Source organism: Copidosoma floridanum, unplaced genomic scaffold (assembly GCF_036245765.1).
Source record: "Copidosoma floridanum isolate Cflo_tuat_1 unplaced genomic scaffold, Cflo_Japanese_pri ptg000013l, whole genome shotgun sequence".
In the NCBI taxonomy this organism is placed as follows: Eukaryota; Metazoa; Arthropoda; class Insecta; order Hymenoptera; family Encyrtidae; genus Copidosoma; species Copidosoma floridanum.
The window spans coordinates 20,570,820-20,588,187 of NW_028321890.1; positions in this window are offsets into that span (position 1 = coordinate 20,570,820).

Here is a 17,368-nt window from a genome sequence, read left to right on the forward strand (position 1 = left end):
GGCGGTGTACAAGACGAGGGTGAAAACGAAACAAAAGAAAAAAGGAAACATCTCCTCCATCACCTCCTTCGCTCTTTCTTCCGTACAGTAAGGATACGACAACCTTATTGTGTTCCGGTAGACCAGTGGCTTTAAAAGTACGTATACTTTGATCAATCCAACTGTGAAAATGGATTTTTTTTCTCATTACCAACGCCGTCCCCATATATCTACCATCATCATCATCATCATCATCATCATCGATGCATTGTTCATTGTCGCCTCTGCGTAAATTTTACATGAAACATGCGTTGTAATGGTAATTCGATGTAGTGCTTCCCTGTTATTGATGTACATCGAAAAATTAGCACTGTAAACAAAAGGTGTCTCTGGACCGTCCAACGTCCTTTTGTCCAGTTGATTGATCAAAGTATATGTATACTTGTGTACTCGTAAAGCGCAAACGATTGCTCTTAAATCGTGAAAAGCTCTCTCTCGGCTCTGACTGGTGGTCCATACGTGGGCAAAGCTTTTCTCTTTTTTGATCGGGCTGTTTCCCCCTTCGATAAATAATGAGTCGATATATTTTTCGCACACGTTTAGGATTCCGTCCTTATTTTTTCATTCAAGTGTTTTAGTAAGATTTACAAGGAGGACTTTAGAAAAAATTGCAAACAAAAAAAAAAAAACAACTTTTTTCCTCTCTTTCTTTCTTTATTACGATATTTATTTACGTATTTTTTCTCTTTTCAATAAAAACGTACGCATGACCGTGCATATATATATATATGAAACGAGGGAGATTTTCCAAAGAACGAGCGAGCGAGGGAGCAGCCGCACTGGGGCCGACGAAAGTGTAAATAATTGCGTAACAGCCGTCGCCCGTTAATGCGCCGCGAAACTTTCCATGGGGCTTTGTGTCCGTGTTCTACTTTGTTTTTCCCGCGAAACCCCATACACGTGTAATATACAACACACGCACCGCATTGTTACAATACACCCTTCAATTTGTACACGCGAAACGTATGTGAGACAACTTGAATTTTTCTTCCTTTTTTTCATCGTACAGTTGCGCAACGTTACTCAAGGCTGGCGGTACCTCCATATACGTACATGACAAAAGGAAGAAAAAAAAAAAGACGCTCATCTTTCCATACCAAATAACACACACGGCGAGAGTCCAATGCAGCCATTAAAAGAAACATTCCCCCCTCGTCGGTGTACTCGCGCGTTTTCAAAGTAAGCGATGCGGTATCAAGTACAACGCGCAAGCTCTGCCCATTCATTAACAGATCCTCGTCGGCCCGGAGAAGGGGGGGGGAGGTGGAAAAAAAGAAAGAAAAGCTCATACACACACGTATGGAGAGAGAGAGCCCCGAGAATAATCCCGAAAGCTCGCGCCGGCGCCTATTTATAATTTAGGTGCGAGCACACGCGCGAAATCCGCTTTTCCAGCATCTTCTTCCAGCCGTCCGGTGTTGGGTTGTGTGTATATATATATATATATGTACATGTACAGCTTCCTTCTCGTATTTCCTTTCCGCGTTGGCAGAGCCGGGGATGCTCTTGGTGCTTTTGGCCGTCGCGGTGACTTCCGTCGGCTGTGCACGCTCGTCGTCCCCATTCCCGCCCCGCGGGCGAAAATATCCAGCGCCCCTCCTACAGTCGGCTCCGAGCTGCCAAGAGTTTATTTTCGACGGCCGGCCTCCTCCGCCCTGAAACCACGGGAAAAAAGAATCGAGTGAGAATAATAACAATAATCATCATCATCATCATCATCACAGTGAAAAAGAAAGAAGAGGGAAAGAAACGCCGGGATGATGAAAATTCGCAGAGAGAGAGAGCACGCGGTGATTTAGTGCGCCCAGACGGCGACGCTGCATACCTGAGGGACAAACAAGCCTCGGCCCGAGCTTTTTCTTTTTTCTTTTCCTTTCCGACTGTATGTACTCCATACCGGCTGGGATTTCGTCATTTGGGGCTGCGCAGTGTGCGTGGAACATATTACTTCGTTGTCCAAACTGTCTCGGTTCACCGTGGTGTGAGTTTCATCGGCAAATTTCCGATCGGTGGGTGAAGCGAAGCGCGCAAAAAAAACGTTACGGTACAACGGGTCTTAACGACTCTTTGATCGGATGAAATTGGGGGGAAACTTTTGATTTACATTCGCGCTTCATTTGAATTTGAACGGGGAAAAAATTTTCTGGCTCCGCGATGGGGTTACTTGATTTTCGATCATTCGTTGCGAATCCGCGTGAAACGAATTTTCAAGGACCAATAATTTACAACTACTTCGGATATGATGATTCAAAGTAGGTGTACCTGCTTCTTTTGGTGTTTTTTGAAATTCGTAATGCCTCGCATAAAATACAGGGAAGGACTGGTGTATTTAAATTTACTCTCCGACAATTACTCGTGAATTCGCTGATCCGCTTAACAAGTTTATATTAAAATACATTTGAGTCCGTTGCCGAGTCTCGTTTATCGCAGTATCGTTGAATAATGCAATAGTCTTGAAAAGCATTTTTTTTTTTTATTTTTAAGAAAAAGAAAAAATGAGAAATTATTTTTTTCTTCATTACTTTTTCCTCCCACTTTGCACCCTTGGTCTAACTAAACTTCCCTCGCAAAAAAACGAAAAAAGGACAACTCCACCAAGTATATTTGCAATTGCGTGTGCCACGGCACCTTATAGCTGCATTTCATCGCGCGCTTGCAAGCTTCAGCTCACCACTGGGAGTAAAAAAGTTTGCACGCGTTGGTTGCGATTACCAAAAAGAGGAAATAACAAAAAAAAAAGGTAAGGAGCTACGTTGGAGAATTTTGAGGTTTTACCGGAGTCGCAAGCTCGGGTGTGTATACTATCACATGTATCGCGGCTGTCTAATTGCGTCGACGATTCGTTGCGCTCCACGCCGTGCCCATTATTTTATGGCTCGACACCGTACGAATTTTAAGGTCCGCGATGGAGGAGGGAAAGACAAATAAAGGCGAGCTCGTTCGTTATTTGGGTGGCTGGTAATTTTTGAGGTGCGAGCTTTTAATTGTCAAGGTAAGGTGTCGAGTGAGGAGAGCGAACAAATGGTCAGCAAAAAACGTATCCTGAACTGCTTTTTGCTCACGAACGCCGTAAGTACCTTTTTTTTGCGTACAACATGTTTGGCACGAGATGACAATCGGGCTTATTTGTAGGTTTTGCCTTTTGTTTCAAATATATATATATATATATATATATATATATATATATATATATATTTTCGGTCCTCAAGATTGTGAACGAGTTAGTTTTCAAAGAGACATTCATGTATAATTTAATTGTTAATGTTGAGGATGAAAATTACATTTGGTAGGTACAGTGCAAAGGTCACTAATGTACTAGAAAAACTTTTAAGCTTGAAATTGTACGACTTTATTGAATAATAGACTATGTTCCCGATAATGCACGCATGGAAGTAAAATATGAGGTAGTACGAAAGTTGATATTTGTTCATAAAATGTAAATTTTTTATTATTACTTGAAAATCGTGGAGACTAATTTGAGCTTTCGGATGGACAACTCGGCTTACAACGATTAATTTAAAGCCTGTCGGAAAGTAATGAATACCACGAGCAATATAAAAAATTAGACTAACTTATGCACACACGGTTCTTCAATAAAAATATTAGCACTGTTAAAAAAAAAAAAAAAAAAAAAAAGAAATATTGTACAAGTAACCCATTGGGGCACTTTTTCTCGTTTCTATGGGTTTAAATGGGTTGCTGATCGGCCTTTCCTGTATACAGAGAAAACTCTGTTCTTGTACAAAATGGAATAATCGTCATCGGCTTTTTCTATTGGGCGGCTCTATTGTTCAGAATGTGTCACGCGACCCATCGATTTTTTGATAGTGGCATTTTGAAAAATGGCTAGCTTAATTAAAAAGACACGCAATTTTTTTTTCAAAAGAAAAGATTTGATGTAAATCAAAGCTCACAAAACCACTTGTGGCTCCAGCCAATATCTTTACTTTTATTTCTTATTCATAAAAGAAAAATTACAATCAGGAATGCTTTTTAAACTGTTGACGAGCTTTTATAAAAAAAAAAAATCCAAAATGAGCTTTTGATGTTTCCAAAAAAAATGTTATAAACATTTTTTTAAACCACTCCTTGAAAACGAAAGCTCGCACCAAGAGTCGTAGGTTGCAAGCTCTGCCAATAAAAAAAGAAAAAAAAGCACCACTTGCAAAACGCAAAAAATAATTGAAAAAAAGGACCAATACCCATTCATTGACCACAAAACGTCACCGAATCGATAATCGAATCACGCAACAACAATAACCACAAAACGAGAAAACGATGAGCGGGTGTGTACATACATCCGTTTCCGTGCATCCTCAGGGCGCCTTTTTTTTTTTCCTTTCCCCATCATTCCTCTTATTTTTTCCTCGTTAAGCACACGTTTGGCGTGCCACGGCGTAGTTTACTCCCGAGAGAGGTAATAGAATATATATCTCACGGGGTAGGGGGCCACACTCCTCTATATACGTATACCCTGCCGGTGGGCTCTTCTTCATTTGTACACACATAAAGCTCCACCCTGTTATTCGACCACCACCACCCCACTCCCCACACCTGCAGCACATGCACACCGCTAACAATCTGTTTCCCGCTCCCCCACCAATAACCCTCACTCCACAGTTCTTCCTCCCCCTTTTCGCACTTCAACTCCCCCCCTCAGGTTTCTCGCACTGCACGGGCCACGTTTCCTATATCCCGCGTAGCCGCGTTATCCATACCTACCCGCAATATTGCGCGCTCCCCCGGTTCCTTTCATTCGACCGCCGAGGCCTTTGTTCGTCTTATATATACCGTCGCAGCGGGTAGCACAGTACGAACACACCCCTGTATATATCATATAATACACAGACGTGTACCACACCGGAAGCATCGGAGGGGGTCAGAGAGAAGCTTGCACGAAGTGAGCTAATGGGCGTCCATTGAGAATGTATACGTGTAGGTATATATAAAAGCATCCGCGAGCGGTTTTAGTTAACGAGCGCTCGGTTCTGCGGGAAAGAAGCGCGCACGTAGCGTTATTATATCATGTAGCGTGTGCAGCTTAAGCCTATCTTATTTATATTATACCTACGATGCGCAGATGGAAATGACGCTTCGTGCTCTCGTTGTAGTATAAAAACCTGAAATATTGTTGGAGGTATACTGTCATTGCGACGAATAACAAACTGAGGAGCTTTCGACGATTTTCTCGCGTGTCGGGGTAATAGAAAGGCCGCGGATTTCTTTATTTTTTTATTATTTTTTTTTTTTTTTAGACAAGCAGGCTCGTTGCATTCGCGGTGAGCGAGCGTTGATTTTAACGTAGGGCGCACGTAGGAGCAAAAACGCGTGGGTTTTAAATGCGAGGAAAATATTGAAATGATCGTACGTATAGTACACTCTGTTGGTGACGTTTATGTCATTTTTTTTTGTCGATTGAAAAAGCACGCGATCAACGAGCCAAAATCGAACGGCGTTCCTATAATTTCCGGAACAAGTAACTAAGGATCACTTTTTCCCCCCCGTAGATTGGCTCACGCACAATAATAGCAAACGTACACGCATAAAAAAAAACAAAAAAAAAAAAAAATCGACCCAATGGCTTATCCACGTATATTTATATATTATATGTACATGTGTGCACGTATATAGATTGCTCTCTTTCATTTTCTTACGCGAACGTGTTTTTCACGCATTAACAATGCCTCGATGAATTCCCGGGCGCTTTACCCCATCGATTTCCTGAGCGTATACGTATACACTCGGTTTTTCCGTTTAACCGCACGCGCAACATCGAAGCACAAAGGGAGCTTTTTGCAGTTGGCGCACGTGGCTCTCGCCGGCCCCATTTGTTTATTCCACGCGCGCTTCATATTTTTTTTCCTACGATTTTTAAAGTTCAAAGGAGCACGAGGAGAAGCTCACGCGCATACATCTCTCCCGTGCGAGTGCAGGGAACCGCGGAGCTTTCGGCGCTAAACCCCTTACCGGAGTCGAGACATTACACCCGCTAAACTGTCTCGGGGCTATTGGGTGGTAAAATTACGTTACGGTATATATAGCTTGATCCGTTCGTTGCGTTATTTTTGGTTGACGCCGTGCATCGGGGATTGACGTTTACGGGGTAAAAAAAGCTTGTTGTTCGCTACTAGTGCCACGTTGGTCTCGTCGGAGTAGGTACCAATTTTGCGGGAATAAGAGCTTTTTCGAATCTTATACACACAAGAGCTTGCGAAATTGAACACGTTTCGTCGCACTCATGTACAATACCCTACACTCCGTTGCTAGAAAAGTAGTAGTTAGTAGCAACGAGTCCGTGGTTATGAATAATCTGCTTTTCCTTACAACGTAAGGGTACGTATTGTCTATTTTCCGGGTGTACATACATGGTATTTTACTCGCTCTTACTCGTGGATCTAGAAGTTAAAAAAAAAAAAAAATTTCCTTTGCCCGACGAATACGGAGAAATGTTCTCATCGGCGTCTTGAAGTTGTTTCGTTGTTTTGACGAAGTAGCGTGTCAAAACCAATGTAAAAAAAAAAAAAAAAAAAAAAAAAAATCGTTTTCAACAACCGAAGCAAACTTTCTGCAAAAAGTACACCGATAAAACTTGGCGACCGCCAAGATCCAACCCCCCTCTCCGAAAAGACCCCCGCGGGCGAGCGAAAAATCACATCCCTAATAAAGTCTCGGGGAGCATCGGATAAGCCAAATCGAAGGCAAAACTTGCGCTCCTTGGAGCTTCTCCTTCTATATTCCCATCGGGGAGAAGCATTCGTTGATGCACACCCCGGCAAGTTGACCGAACCGACCAACTTTCGCAACCAACCATATCACGGGATAAAACCCCATATAAGCTCGCAATGTAAAAACCCGGAGGTAAAATCAGATATAAGCTAACAGTGTACTACATATACCTAGAGGTGGGGAATCGACGCGATATCCGACAAAGACTCGAGTTTTTCTTATAAACTTGTACCTTATACGTATAAGTTTATATTAAATTAAAAAATCCGAGAAAAATTGGAGAACCCGTGGGGTTGTGCACTCTTTTGTTCAACGAGCTTCCGAATACCCACCTATTAAGGATTATCTCACGGGCAGAGAGACGCGAAAGGGCGTACATATATAATATATATATATTATAAAAATCGCACGAAACCAAAAGCGCGTATATATAACGCAGATGAGGAGGAGGAGGTCAGCAGGAAACGCGGCCATTATGCAATCCTCGAGCGTGACAGAAATGAAATATACCGCGCTCGGACGGCTATCTTCTCCTCCTTCCGGCTAGCATAGTACACATATACGCACCTGTGCCAAGCGCTCAACGTTTGCGCCCAGCCACACGTATACGTATACGTATATGTACACTTGCGCACGTGCAATTGGAGCGAGTCCTGCAGTGGCATGTGTGTGTGTGTATGTACACGCGTACGCGTACAACATGCAATGAGAGGGTGGGCGGGAAGGGGCGCGTATATAAGTAGGCAGACAGAGATTTAGCAGCCCCCGCTGGCCGGCTAATAGGTGTAGCGGCTGTTGCACCAGCGCGGAAAGCTTTGGATTAGGGGCCGCGAGTCGGGGAGGGGGTGGGCTTCTGGAATTCCGGGCTTCCTGACTTTTCGGAAAAGTTTGTCCCTCGGGGGCTGCCGAAAGAGCGAGAGGGTTCGTGAAACGGGGGGTGTATACATATATACACGCGAAGGGGCTTCGGATTAACGGGTCGCGCTCGGATGAGCTTTCGCAAGCTCTCCTATATGTATGTATCTACGACTGGGGTATAGGTGTAATGCGCTGCCAGCTTCTTCTGGTTGAGGGAGGCAGAAGGCCTGCGAAATATTAGGATGATATCTCAATCGTCACTGCGGCCGGGGGGGGCTCCCGAGGGGAGACATATTAATGCGAATGTGTGGAAGGGTTAGTATTTCTCGTTGGATGTATTTGTTATATATACGGGTGTTAAGACGTTGCGAGAATTAACAATTTTGTTTGCTGAAGTTGCCGGTTTGAAAAGTAAAAAGTAAAAATTATGGTTGGAACAGTAAAGATTTCAATGCGGAAAAGTAAAATTTATTAACCGATCCTTTTAAGGTTTACTGTTCCAGCATTGTAACTTTTACTGTTACTGAATGGTTTTTTGTAATTTAAAAAAATGGTAACTTGTTATAAATGGACGTAACGTGGGTAAGTTGTGGATTTCATTGAAATTACAATTCTTTTTCTTATTTTTTCTCGAAAGTTTATAAACTGGTCTACTAATTGCGAGAAATCAAGTAGCGTACGTGCTCTCCAACTTGGGAAACGAAGTGGGATCTCGTAGGATAAATGACACGGAATAGAGGTATTGGCGACTCGGGAAATATTAAAATAAACAAGAGAACCGCTCGTCACAAAGTCGATGTCGATGAAACTTCCCTACTCCACTTGTCACCTGTTTCTCCTTGAATTAATCCCATTTCATTTTAAAAGGGCCATAATGGCTGGATAAAATACGTACACGCGTCGCCTCCTCGTTCATTTCTCTATTTTGCACATGTCGACTGCGAGACGTCCAATGTCGTTTTACAACTTGCCCTTCTCTCCCTCTGTATTTAAATTTCAAAATTGCATGTTTATACGTATGTACCTAGTATCGGTATCATCCCGAGCTTCAATTAACTTGACCGGTAAGAAGAGAGAGGAGACACGAATTCCCTTAATTGACCGATTTTTACCATCAAAAACCCTTACAAATAATCCTGATGTAGTTAAATAATATTTTTTAGAAATATTGAGGGATGAAGAAAAAAATATCTTACTAAAATTACTTTCGGTATTGGAGCAAATTGAGGACTACTGACCCACAAAGGCTCGCCCGAAAACAAGAGAAACCCGAGGAATAATCGTTTTCCCCGGTATGCAAACGAGTAAGTACTCATACGCACCTAATAATCGCAGCCGTTACCAGGTAAGTACGAGCCCAATTTCCGTAACGTTAGAGATAGAGCATGTGTATATATATATATATATATATATATATATATATATATATATATATATATATAGCTTTTGTACTCCCCCTCCCTCGCTGGAAAAGAGGAAGGACACACGTGCAGCGTATCACCATCATCATCATCACCACCACCGTGTCCAAAGTTGCAATAATGGCTCGACCAGCCGTTACCCTTTCCGGTGCAACCCTTTCGTTAACAATGACAATAATAACTCGAAGGAGGGAGTAGGTTAAGTTAGGAGCAAGTTAGGACCCGGAACCAAAATCGTTACCCTATAGCTTGTACAGCTCGAACCGGCCACTGGTGATGCAGCTACCAAGTTTTCCCCGCAACTTTGCTTCCCTCTCGCCCTCTTCTTCGACAAATCCCTCCAGGCGAACGTATATGTATGTAGGCGTACGTATATACACGTTTCTCCCCAACACGTAAGTACAAATAGGACGAGGGAGGGAGGGCAACTGTGCTCACGGGACTCCCCATGTATATACACCCTTTATCCCTATGTATATACTTCGGGAGCAATTACATCGCTAACGAGCTCCCGCGGGACCGCATTCTTTGTATGGATCGGTACCTTTTCTTTTGTTTTTTTGTTTTGTTGTTTGGATATGCTTATACACACCCCCGAGGATTATACATTGACAGCTTTTGGTCTTTCGCGTGCGCGTGCGAGCTTGAGGGAGGATAAAGAGCAACTGGAGAGGTCCTTGAATCCTATACTCGGCAACTTTCGAACGAGCTAGGATTTCGAGCGAAAAAAAAAATGCAGAGAACATTCGCGATCGCGTTTCCTCGGAAGATTAAAGAGTCAACTCAAACGGGGGGCTACAAAACACTGTAGTGCTTTTATTACTCGCAGTGCAAAGGGTACTTTTGATCTCTACGCTTCAATTGTTATGGCAACACCGTTGCGTTGTTTTAATTAGCTGCAGGGGTGGATCGAGAGCATCGTAAAAATATAATATCCATCCTTTAGTTTTTTTTTTCCCCCATTGAATTCCGTCGTAGTGCAAGTGCGCGTATATATTTACACTTGAGCCGTGACTGGCAGATGATTCTTTTTAATATTCGCGTCTACGTCTCATACTTCCTTGGGTCCTATGCTGCGCGCCTCTCACGAGACAAAGGAAGAAAACGAATAGTAGACGAGAACGTAAAGTGGTCGAAATTGCCGAGACAGATGATGTACCCACGTGCGTACAGGTGTGTACCCCCTCGCGAGTCCTTGACAGCTTCACTGCACTTTCGAGACAAAGGAATAGAAGCAGCGCAAAAAAAATATACATACAGCCCGAGAAATTGTTTTTTGTCTTATTGAAATATTCCAGGCTCCCCGTCACTTCGCCGTAGCGACGAAAAGCTTTGTTTCCGATCGAGTGACGGGCGCCCCCCGCGTTTTCGCGAAATTCGTTCGATGATCGTGAATGCAGGGAGAAAAATTCCGGACAAATGAAGATAGACACCGACAGGCATGGCTTTTAAAAACAGAGAGATAGAGCCCGATAAGTTAATCAAAACAAGCCCGGCGCACGCGATTAAAATGTCGTCCCCGTGTTGGGGTAGTTGAGGGAAAAAAAAAAAAAACAAAAAAAAAAAAACAAACACGCGAGCGCTTAGCCGGTCGACAACGGACAGCCATCCAGTCGCGCGGAGATAACGAAATTTCCATCGGACGCGATTTATTCGAAACAAACGGGCTGTATGTATATGAGCGCGGATGCGCCGGTACACTGTATATTCGGAAGTGTCCGGATCGACTGGCTGTGTAATAATGCTCGGGGCAGCTTTCCGTTTCAAAGCTCGAAAAAGTCAGTAAAAGCTTTCTTCCGTGAATATGGAGCTTTTTTTATCTGTGCTCGTCATTTTTGCGACTCTTTTTAATGAGCTGTTCATTGTTACAAAAAGAGAGAATACAATTCTTGCAGAATAAAAAAAAACACGTGTCAGGATTCCCATGCATCGCCATTTTGATCACGTCAAGGAAAAGCTTTATAAATTCGAATTGTAACGAAAGCCCCGAGATAAACCGGTAGGATTTGCCGTGTTCGATTTGATTAATTGAAATCGAATATAGTGTCCGGGTACACGAGAGTCGTTGAATTTAACGCGATTCGTCGCAGCTTCACCTCCCGTTGTCAATAATGCACGAAAACAACAAATTTACTGCACGCTATTACAACTTATATTGTATTATAATGTACTATACCGTTTATCACATCGGATTAGACACGGCAAGTTGTAATCAAATTATTAACAATCCTCCCAACGCGGATATAAAAAACAATATCGCTGTTATAACTCGTCGGATCAAGTGCAGCATCACTGGGGCACTTGCATCCTTCACCCTTGCGGCAAAAAGACACGCACACAGCCAAGCAGAGAGGAAACAGACAACAGTAAGCAAAAAAAAAAAAAAAAAATACAAAACTCATTTCTCACCTTTTTCCGAAAAAGCTCGGCGTTGTTATCCGCCTCCACCGCACTACCGACAAAAAAAGGCTGCAGCAGCATCCAGAGCGCAGAAGAAGAAGGTGTAGATACAGGTGGCCATCGAGGCAGCTGTTTCATCCAACGACGTCGTCGTATTCTTCGGTACGGTAGAAATGAAGCAGCGCGTCTGTTTCGTCGAAGTATAGTCCATGAGAGTCCGAGGAGGAAAAGGAAAAAGGGCGATGCTTCGCGGAGGAGGAGACGGGCGGCCGATGGGATAGGCCATCAGATATCCGAGGAGAGGAGGGGAGGTTGGGATAGAAACGACGAGAGATAACGTCAAGGGGGGCTGGGGGAGGGCTTAGGCTACAATAAAACAAAACACGATGTATGTCCCGGTGTGCAAGCTGCAAGCAAAAACACACAAGCGCGTTAGGATAATAACTCCATCCACCCCCCTTTCCCTTCCTTGATGGGAGCCAGAGCGATTCGCACCCGGGGGGGGGGCGCCACTGGGATTTACTGCGCGGGCCTCTTTTTTGCTGCCGTGTAAGGAACGGCGTCAGCTCGGGAGATAAGGACATTTACTCTTCTCTCGTCGACTCGAGCGCGTGTTTTTTCCTTCTCGTGTGACCAAGTCCGGGTTCAAGGGAACCCCCACCCCCTCGACAAATGGCGCTTTTTCGGGGGCCCAACTTGTGAATCTTTCAAGGTTTGTCTAAAGTATTCAAGAAACCGCTGTATTTTTTGTTTTATGTTCACGTTGAACGTCCACAACTCGCGTTTGAATTTAATTAGCGGCGTGGGCTCGAATAAGGGAGGCGTTGAATTTTTCAGCGAGGCAGGAGTGGGGGGTCACTCGACAACGACAATCGCGTTCGAACGGCGGTGTTGGGGTGGTACGTTCGTTAATATTTTAAATCACACGAATTCAGCGGGTCGACGCTCGAACATGGAAATTGTTTTATCAATTGATATTTGGGAAACGTTACTCGACCTGTATATCAGATAAACGCACATGCCTCTGAATTAAATTCGACTTTTGAATCGAAACAATTTGCCCGTCGGACGGCTAATTTTTCATCAAACAAACTCGTTACCGATTTTTTTGTTTTTAACGATGCGAACGCAATGATCGAGGTATCAAAAGCGTTAGATTTTAATTATCCAACGATTGGCCGTACACGCGCATCTGGGGCGCAATCGATCTCCCATTATTTCGCGGAAACGGGGTCGCGCGTTTATCCTTTTCTTCTCGGCTGCGGCTCGGTGCGTGAAGCCCATTCGTAAAACATGACCCATCCAAGTGGTGCAAACAATACCACCCCCCCCCCGCGATGAACGGCAGATATGGTTCGATTGCGAATCGCTCTGTATTTCTCCGGTGCACCCTTTTTTGCCGGGTGAAATGGATTGTGCGCGAATTTACCTTGACAGTGCCGCTAGATGCGCTAGAAGCGGGCGAGCTCCAGGTCCTCGGTGAACGAGGAGAACTTGTCTATATCTTGAAACAGAAAGAATAACACATTTTTTGTACATATCCTTATGAAACTATTGTGTGTGTGTGTTATCATCTCCTGTGTCGATTCAATCCAATAAAAGCTTCATAACTGAAAACAACGCAAAGAGCTTCGGCGTCATCGCGTCCGCAGCGATAAAAAACAAAGGACCCCCTCATCCCCATCCCCCAAGCTGGTATAAAAGCTCGTGTTTACTCTCGACCTCGTATAATTGTTTGCCAAACGGGCCGAAAGGCAAATATTGTCCGTCACCACACACGCGACCCCTTATCAGTCGGCCGTCTCTGCTTTTACGAGCTTTTAGCCAAATCGTGACTCCGATGGGTGTAAAAAATAAAAAAACGAAAAGAGACAAAAAAAAAAAAAGGTGTAGTTTCCGCAATACCCGGGTCAGAGCTAAGAGAGAAATTGCGTGTATCAGCACGTGTGTAGGCGCGAGTCAGCTTTCTCGAGGAGCATCGACTTTGGGGCTATTAGCCGTACGAGCTAGCTTTCGAGTGGTCCGCGACCCCCTCTGGAAGACGAGCGAACGGGAAGTGCCGAGAGCGCTTCTATTTCCGTCGCTCGTGAATCATTCCCGAGAGCCTCCGGACTACATCCACCGTGTGTCGACATGTAGGACGCCGTATGTACGTACGGCGCCGAAGACGCGCCACGGCTATACCATGTACGCTCTTTTCGGAGCTTTTGCGTAGGCGCGCCCACTTACACCCACAGAGAGTATATTACGGTAACGAGGGAGTTGCGTTTGTTTGTCCACTTTTCTCTTCTTTTTTTTTTTTTTTTTTTTTTGCGCATAAAGCTCGCAAGCACGCGCAATCCGTCATCAGCTCCGGAGAAAAGAAAAAGCGTCGGTGAAAAAACTTTTTCTCTCCCCCTCTCTGATTTCTTTCACCGAGGTAAAAAAAAAAAAAAAAAAAAAAAAAAAAAGCGTTTACGAAGCTCGCAGGGGTTAATTAGCGCGGGAAATGCTTGCTGCACCATTGAAATTCCCACGTAACGAACGTTGCATGTATACGTACATTACATCCAAACGCTTTTCCTCCAGTCAAGTTGTAACGCAGCGCGATTCATCTGTACTTACCCCCCCCCTTTTTTTAAAAAATGTTTAGTTCATTCTTCCTCATATTTGTGCAAAAGCACGCGAGACCGTTACCCCATTGTTCGAGCAAAACATTCGTTGCAAGCACGAATTAGGGATACTCCGTTGTACACCGAACCGGGAGGATGCGTGCACGGTTCGGATTCTCGGTGTATATATGCATTAGCAGTATGTATGGGTATAAACGCAAATCCTCAATAAGATTCATCATCCCCGACGAGCCTATATACACTGTGGGGCTTGTCTACGGTGTGTATATATATATGTATATATATATACATGACATGCAAAGTGTATTTAAGTGCAAGCTCGCGTGTCCCGGTCACATAAGGCTGGTTCTTCTGACGATGGCCGGGATATTTCGGATACATCCAACGAGTGGGTACAGCGTTATTGTTTATTGGGTGGTGGGGAGGAGGGGGGGGTGAATTTCAAGCCGTGCTTTTATATTGCAATCGTTGTACGTTCATGTATATACATGTGTACCTAATTTTCATTTCTCCGAGCGAATTGTTCGCGTTTGGAAAAAGAAAGTCATTAGGTTCTATGCTTATGTATACGATGACGAGGCTGGTGGATACCAAAGTAATTCGTTTGGTGCATTTTGGGTGAAGATGGTGGAAGAGCACTTTTTTGTTATCATCCATACGCCAGATCTGATTGTTTTTTCGGCAAATCATCAAATCGATCCAAATGGAGGAGGAGGCATGTAAATTATGCGTATATACATATACTTCTCTCCTCCCATAAATACCCATACATCGTGACTTTTGCGCAGACAGTCGTTGGGTAATAACAGTATTTTCCAAGAGGTTGGTTCTGGTGAGTCGCCAAGTCCCTCTCTCTCGGCCACCCGCGGATAATCACTCGCTTACTTTATTCAAACACTCGTACGGTGCCCAACTCATTCGTGTATAAACTTCGAGAAGGAGGAGGAGGAGGTTCTTTGACACTTGCATCATATACCTATACACGCGTGTATATAATACATGAATTCCAGTGCTTCGCTCCTCGCCCGGAGCTTTAACGCCGTTGAAACTGTTCCTCCCTGCCTCCCCATCTCTCCGCACGCGTATGTATAATCCGCGAAAGGCAAAGTTTGATGTTTGTTTGTTCGCGTGGCTCCTCATTATGACCACGAGATCGCGGGGTGTATGGGTGAATCTAGCTCACAACACCCGGGTGATCGGGTTTCCCAGAGCCGTCATCGGTTCTGTTTGTCCCCGATTGAACAAACGTGTCATAACAGCTTGAGAAAACAAAACGGGACGAATTTTCCGATGCGCCCCCCCTCCTGAAAGTTTCTATCGCGCTCCAGGCCAGTCAAGTTTTAATGAATTTCTCTCAAGAGGAGCAAAGGGGGGACGGTGGGGGGGTGGGGTCAGTTTTTCCACCTCAGATGTGTTTGTGTTCCAAATGCGCGAGACACGCAACTTCCCTTGCCCGCGCCACTTTTGCGGGTTTATACCTCTGGAGCAATTTAATAAGGAGTGGGTGCATGTATATATGTGTACAGGAGAAAAGCCGGGAGGTTGGCTTTAAAGGCACGCGCGCGAGTTTCATGTTCACCGAGGCGCGTTGAAACTTTTAACTATGTATTATTCATAGACGCCGCGCCATGCCCGGGCGCAGATGTTTATGCACGTACATAGATGTATACCTGTTTATTGGTTTTTTTTTTCCCCTCGTTTATTATTCAAAGTGGGCCATTGGTGGTCTTTTAGTACAATATTTACGGCAATTTGATGCATGGGATTTTTCTTTTGGTCGCTGTCCAATTAGCCCTTTTTGTGCGTTAGGTTTGACGGATAACTAGGTGATGCCACTATTGCCGATAAGTGGGTGTATATATACTGATGGGCCGCGGTATCTCGAAGAGAGATCGGGAAAATGAATAATTCGTCAAGGTCGTTGGTGGTAAATTTTTTATTTGTGTTTTCGTCGCGCGTCCACTGCTATATATACTCGACCGCGATGTGTGCTCGTTTATTCATTTACTTGATTGATTGGTAAACTAGTGATGCTTGTTTTTTCTTTCTTTTTTTTTTTTTTTTTGTTTTTTTTCACGCAGTGACCTGTATTTTGATCATTAAAATTTAATGTCATCGATTTCAACTTGGCCTGTCGGATGCTGAAAGTTTGTAAATTTGTTCCGAGCACCCCCAAAATAGGTTTTTTTTCTTTCCGCACATTATAATAATTAATTTGATTTTTCAAAAACACGTTTTTGCCCAAAAACCTGTCTAAAAAAAAAAGGCCATTTTCATGATTCCAACAGGCTTTAAAATCAAGTGAAAGAAAACAAAAAACATCGAGTAAAAACGCCCCGAGGCTCCGTGACCACTTAGTCCAGGAAGCCGAAAAAGCTCATTACACCCTGCAGTCGAGCTCGAAAAATCCGGGGGGGAGGGAAGCTCGACAAGTCAATTTCTCGAGCCCATATCATCGGAAATAATAATATTCCCCCTCTTCCAACGGGCGTGCTTGCACCACACCCCGCAGCCTCTCATCAGCGGAGTCGCGCTTCGCCCCGAGCGGTCTCTTAATTTCGAAACTTTTTAATTTCCACTTAATCCGCGCGAGCCGACCCAGAGATAGGGGTATACGTATACAGAGAAGTTGTCCGACAGTGGCGGTACAACACGTGCACACACATACACACAAGAATGGAACTTTTAAATTGGAACGCGCCGACTTTCGCGCCTGGCGGCTCTGCAGCCACGTGTTGGCCGAACACTGGAAATGATAAAAAAAAAAAAAAAAGGGAGAAAGGGACGTACGTCGCATTCCCACGCCCGAGTCATCTAATTAAAAGAATTTCAATTATCCCGATGCGCATTGGAAAGGTTCGCCCACAAATTGAAGGGGCTTCTTCTTGGTTGTTCGCTTACCTATACATACTCCGCGCTGGAGCTAATAAAAATCCAGTGGCCCCTTTGGAAAAAAGGGCTTTTTTTGGGACTCGAAGTACGCACACGCTCTCGGGGTGATACGTTAGACATAGGACTACATTTCACGCTCGATCGCGGCCCTCCTCCTCCTCCTGATGGACAGTTTCCCGAGGGCTTTCAGCTCGACATAATGGCAGAGAGAGAGAGAGAGGGATGCCGTGGAGCCTTGGGGCACAAGGAGGGGTAGGGTAGGTATGTAGGGAAATAGTATGGCTCGCTTCACGTCCCGAGCCCTATATATATACACTGTACGGTACGCCTGGTTGCTTGGTCCCTTCATCTCCCTTGCCTGAGTGTGCGTGTAGGTAGCTACGAATAAGCCGGCTCTACCCCCATTCCCTCACCCGTCCA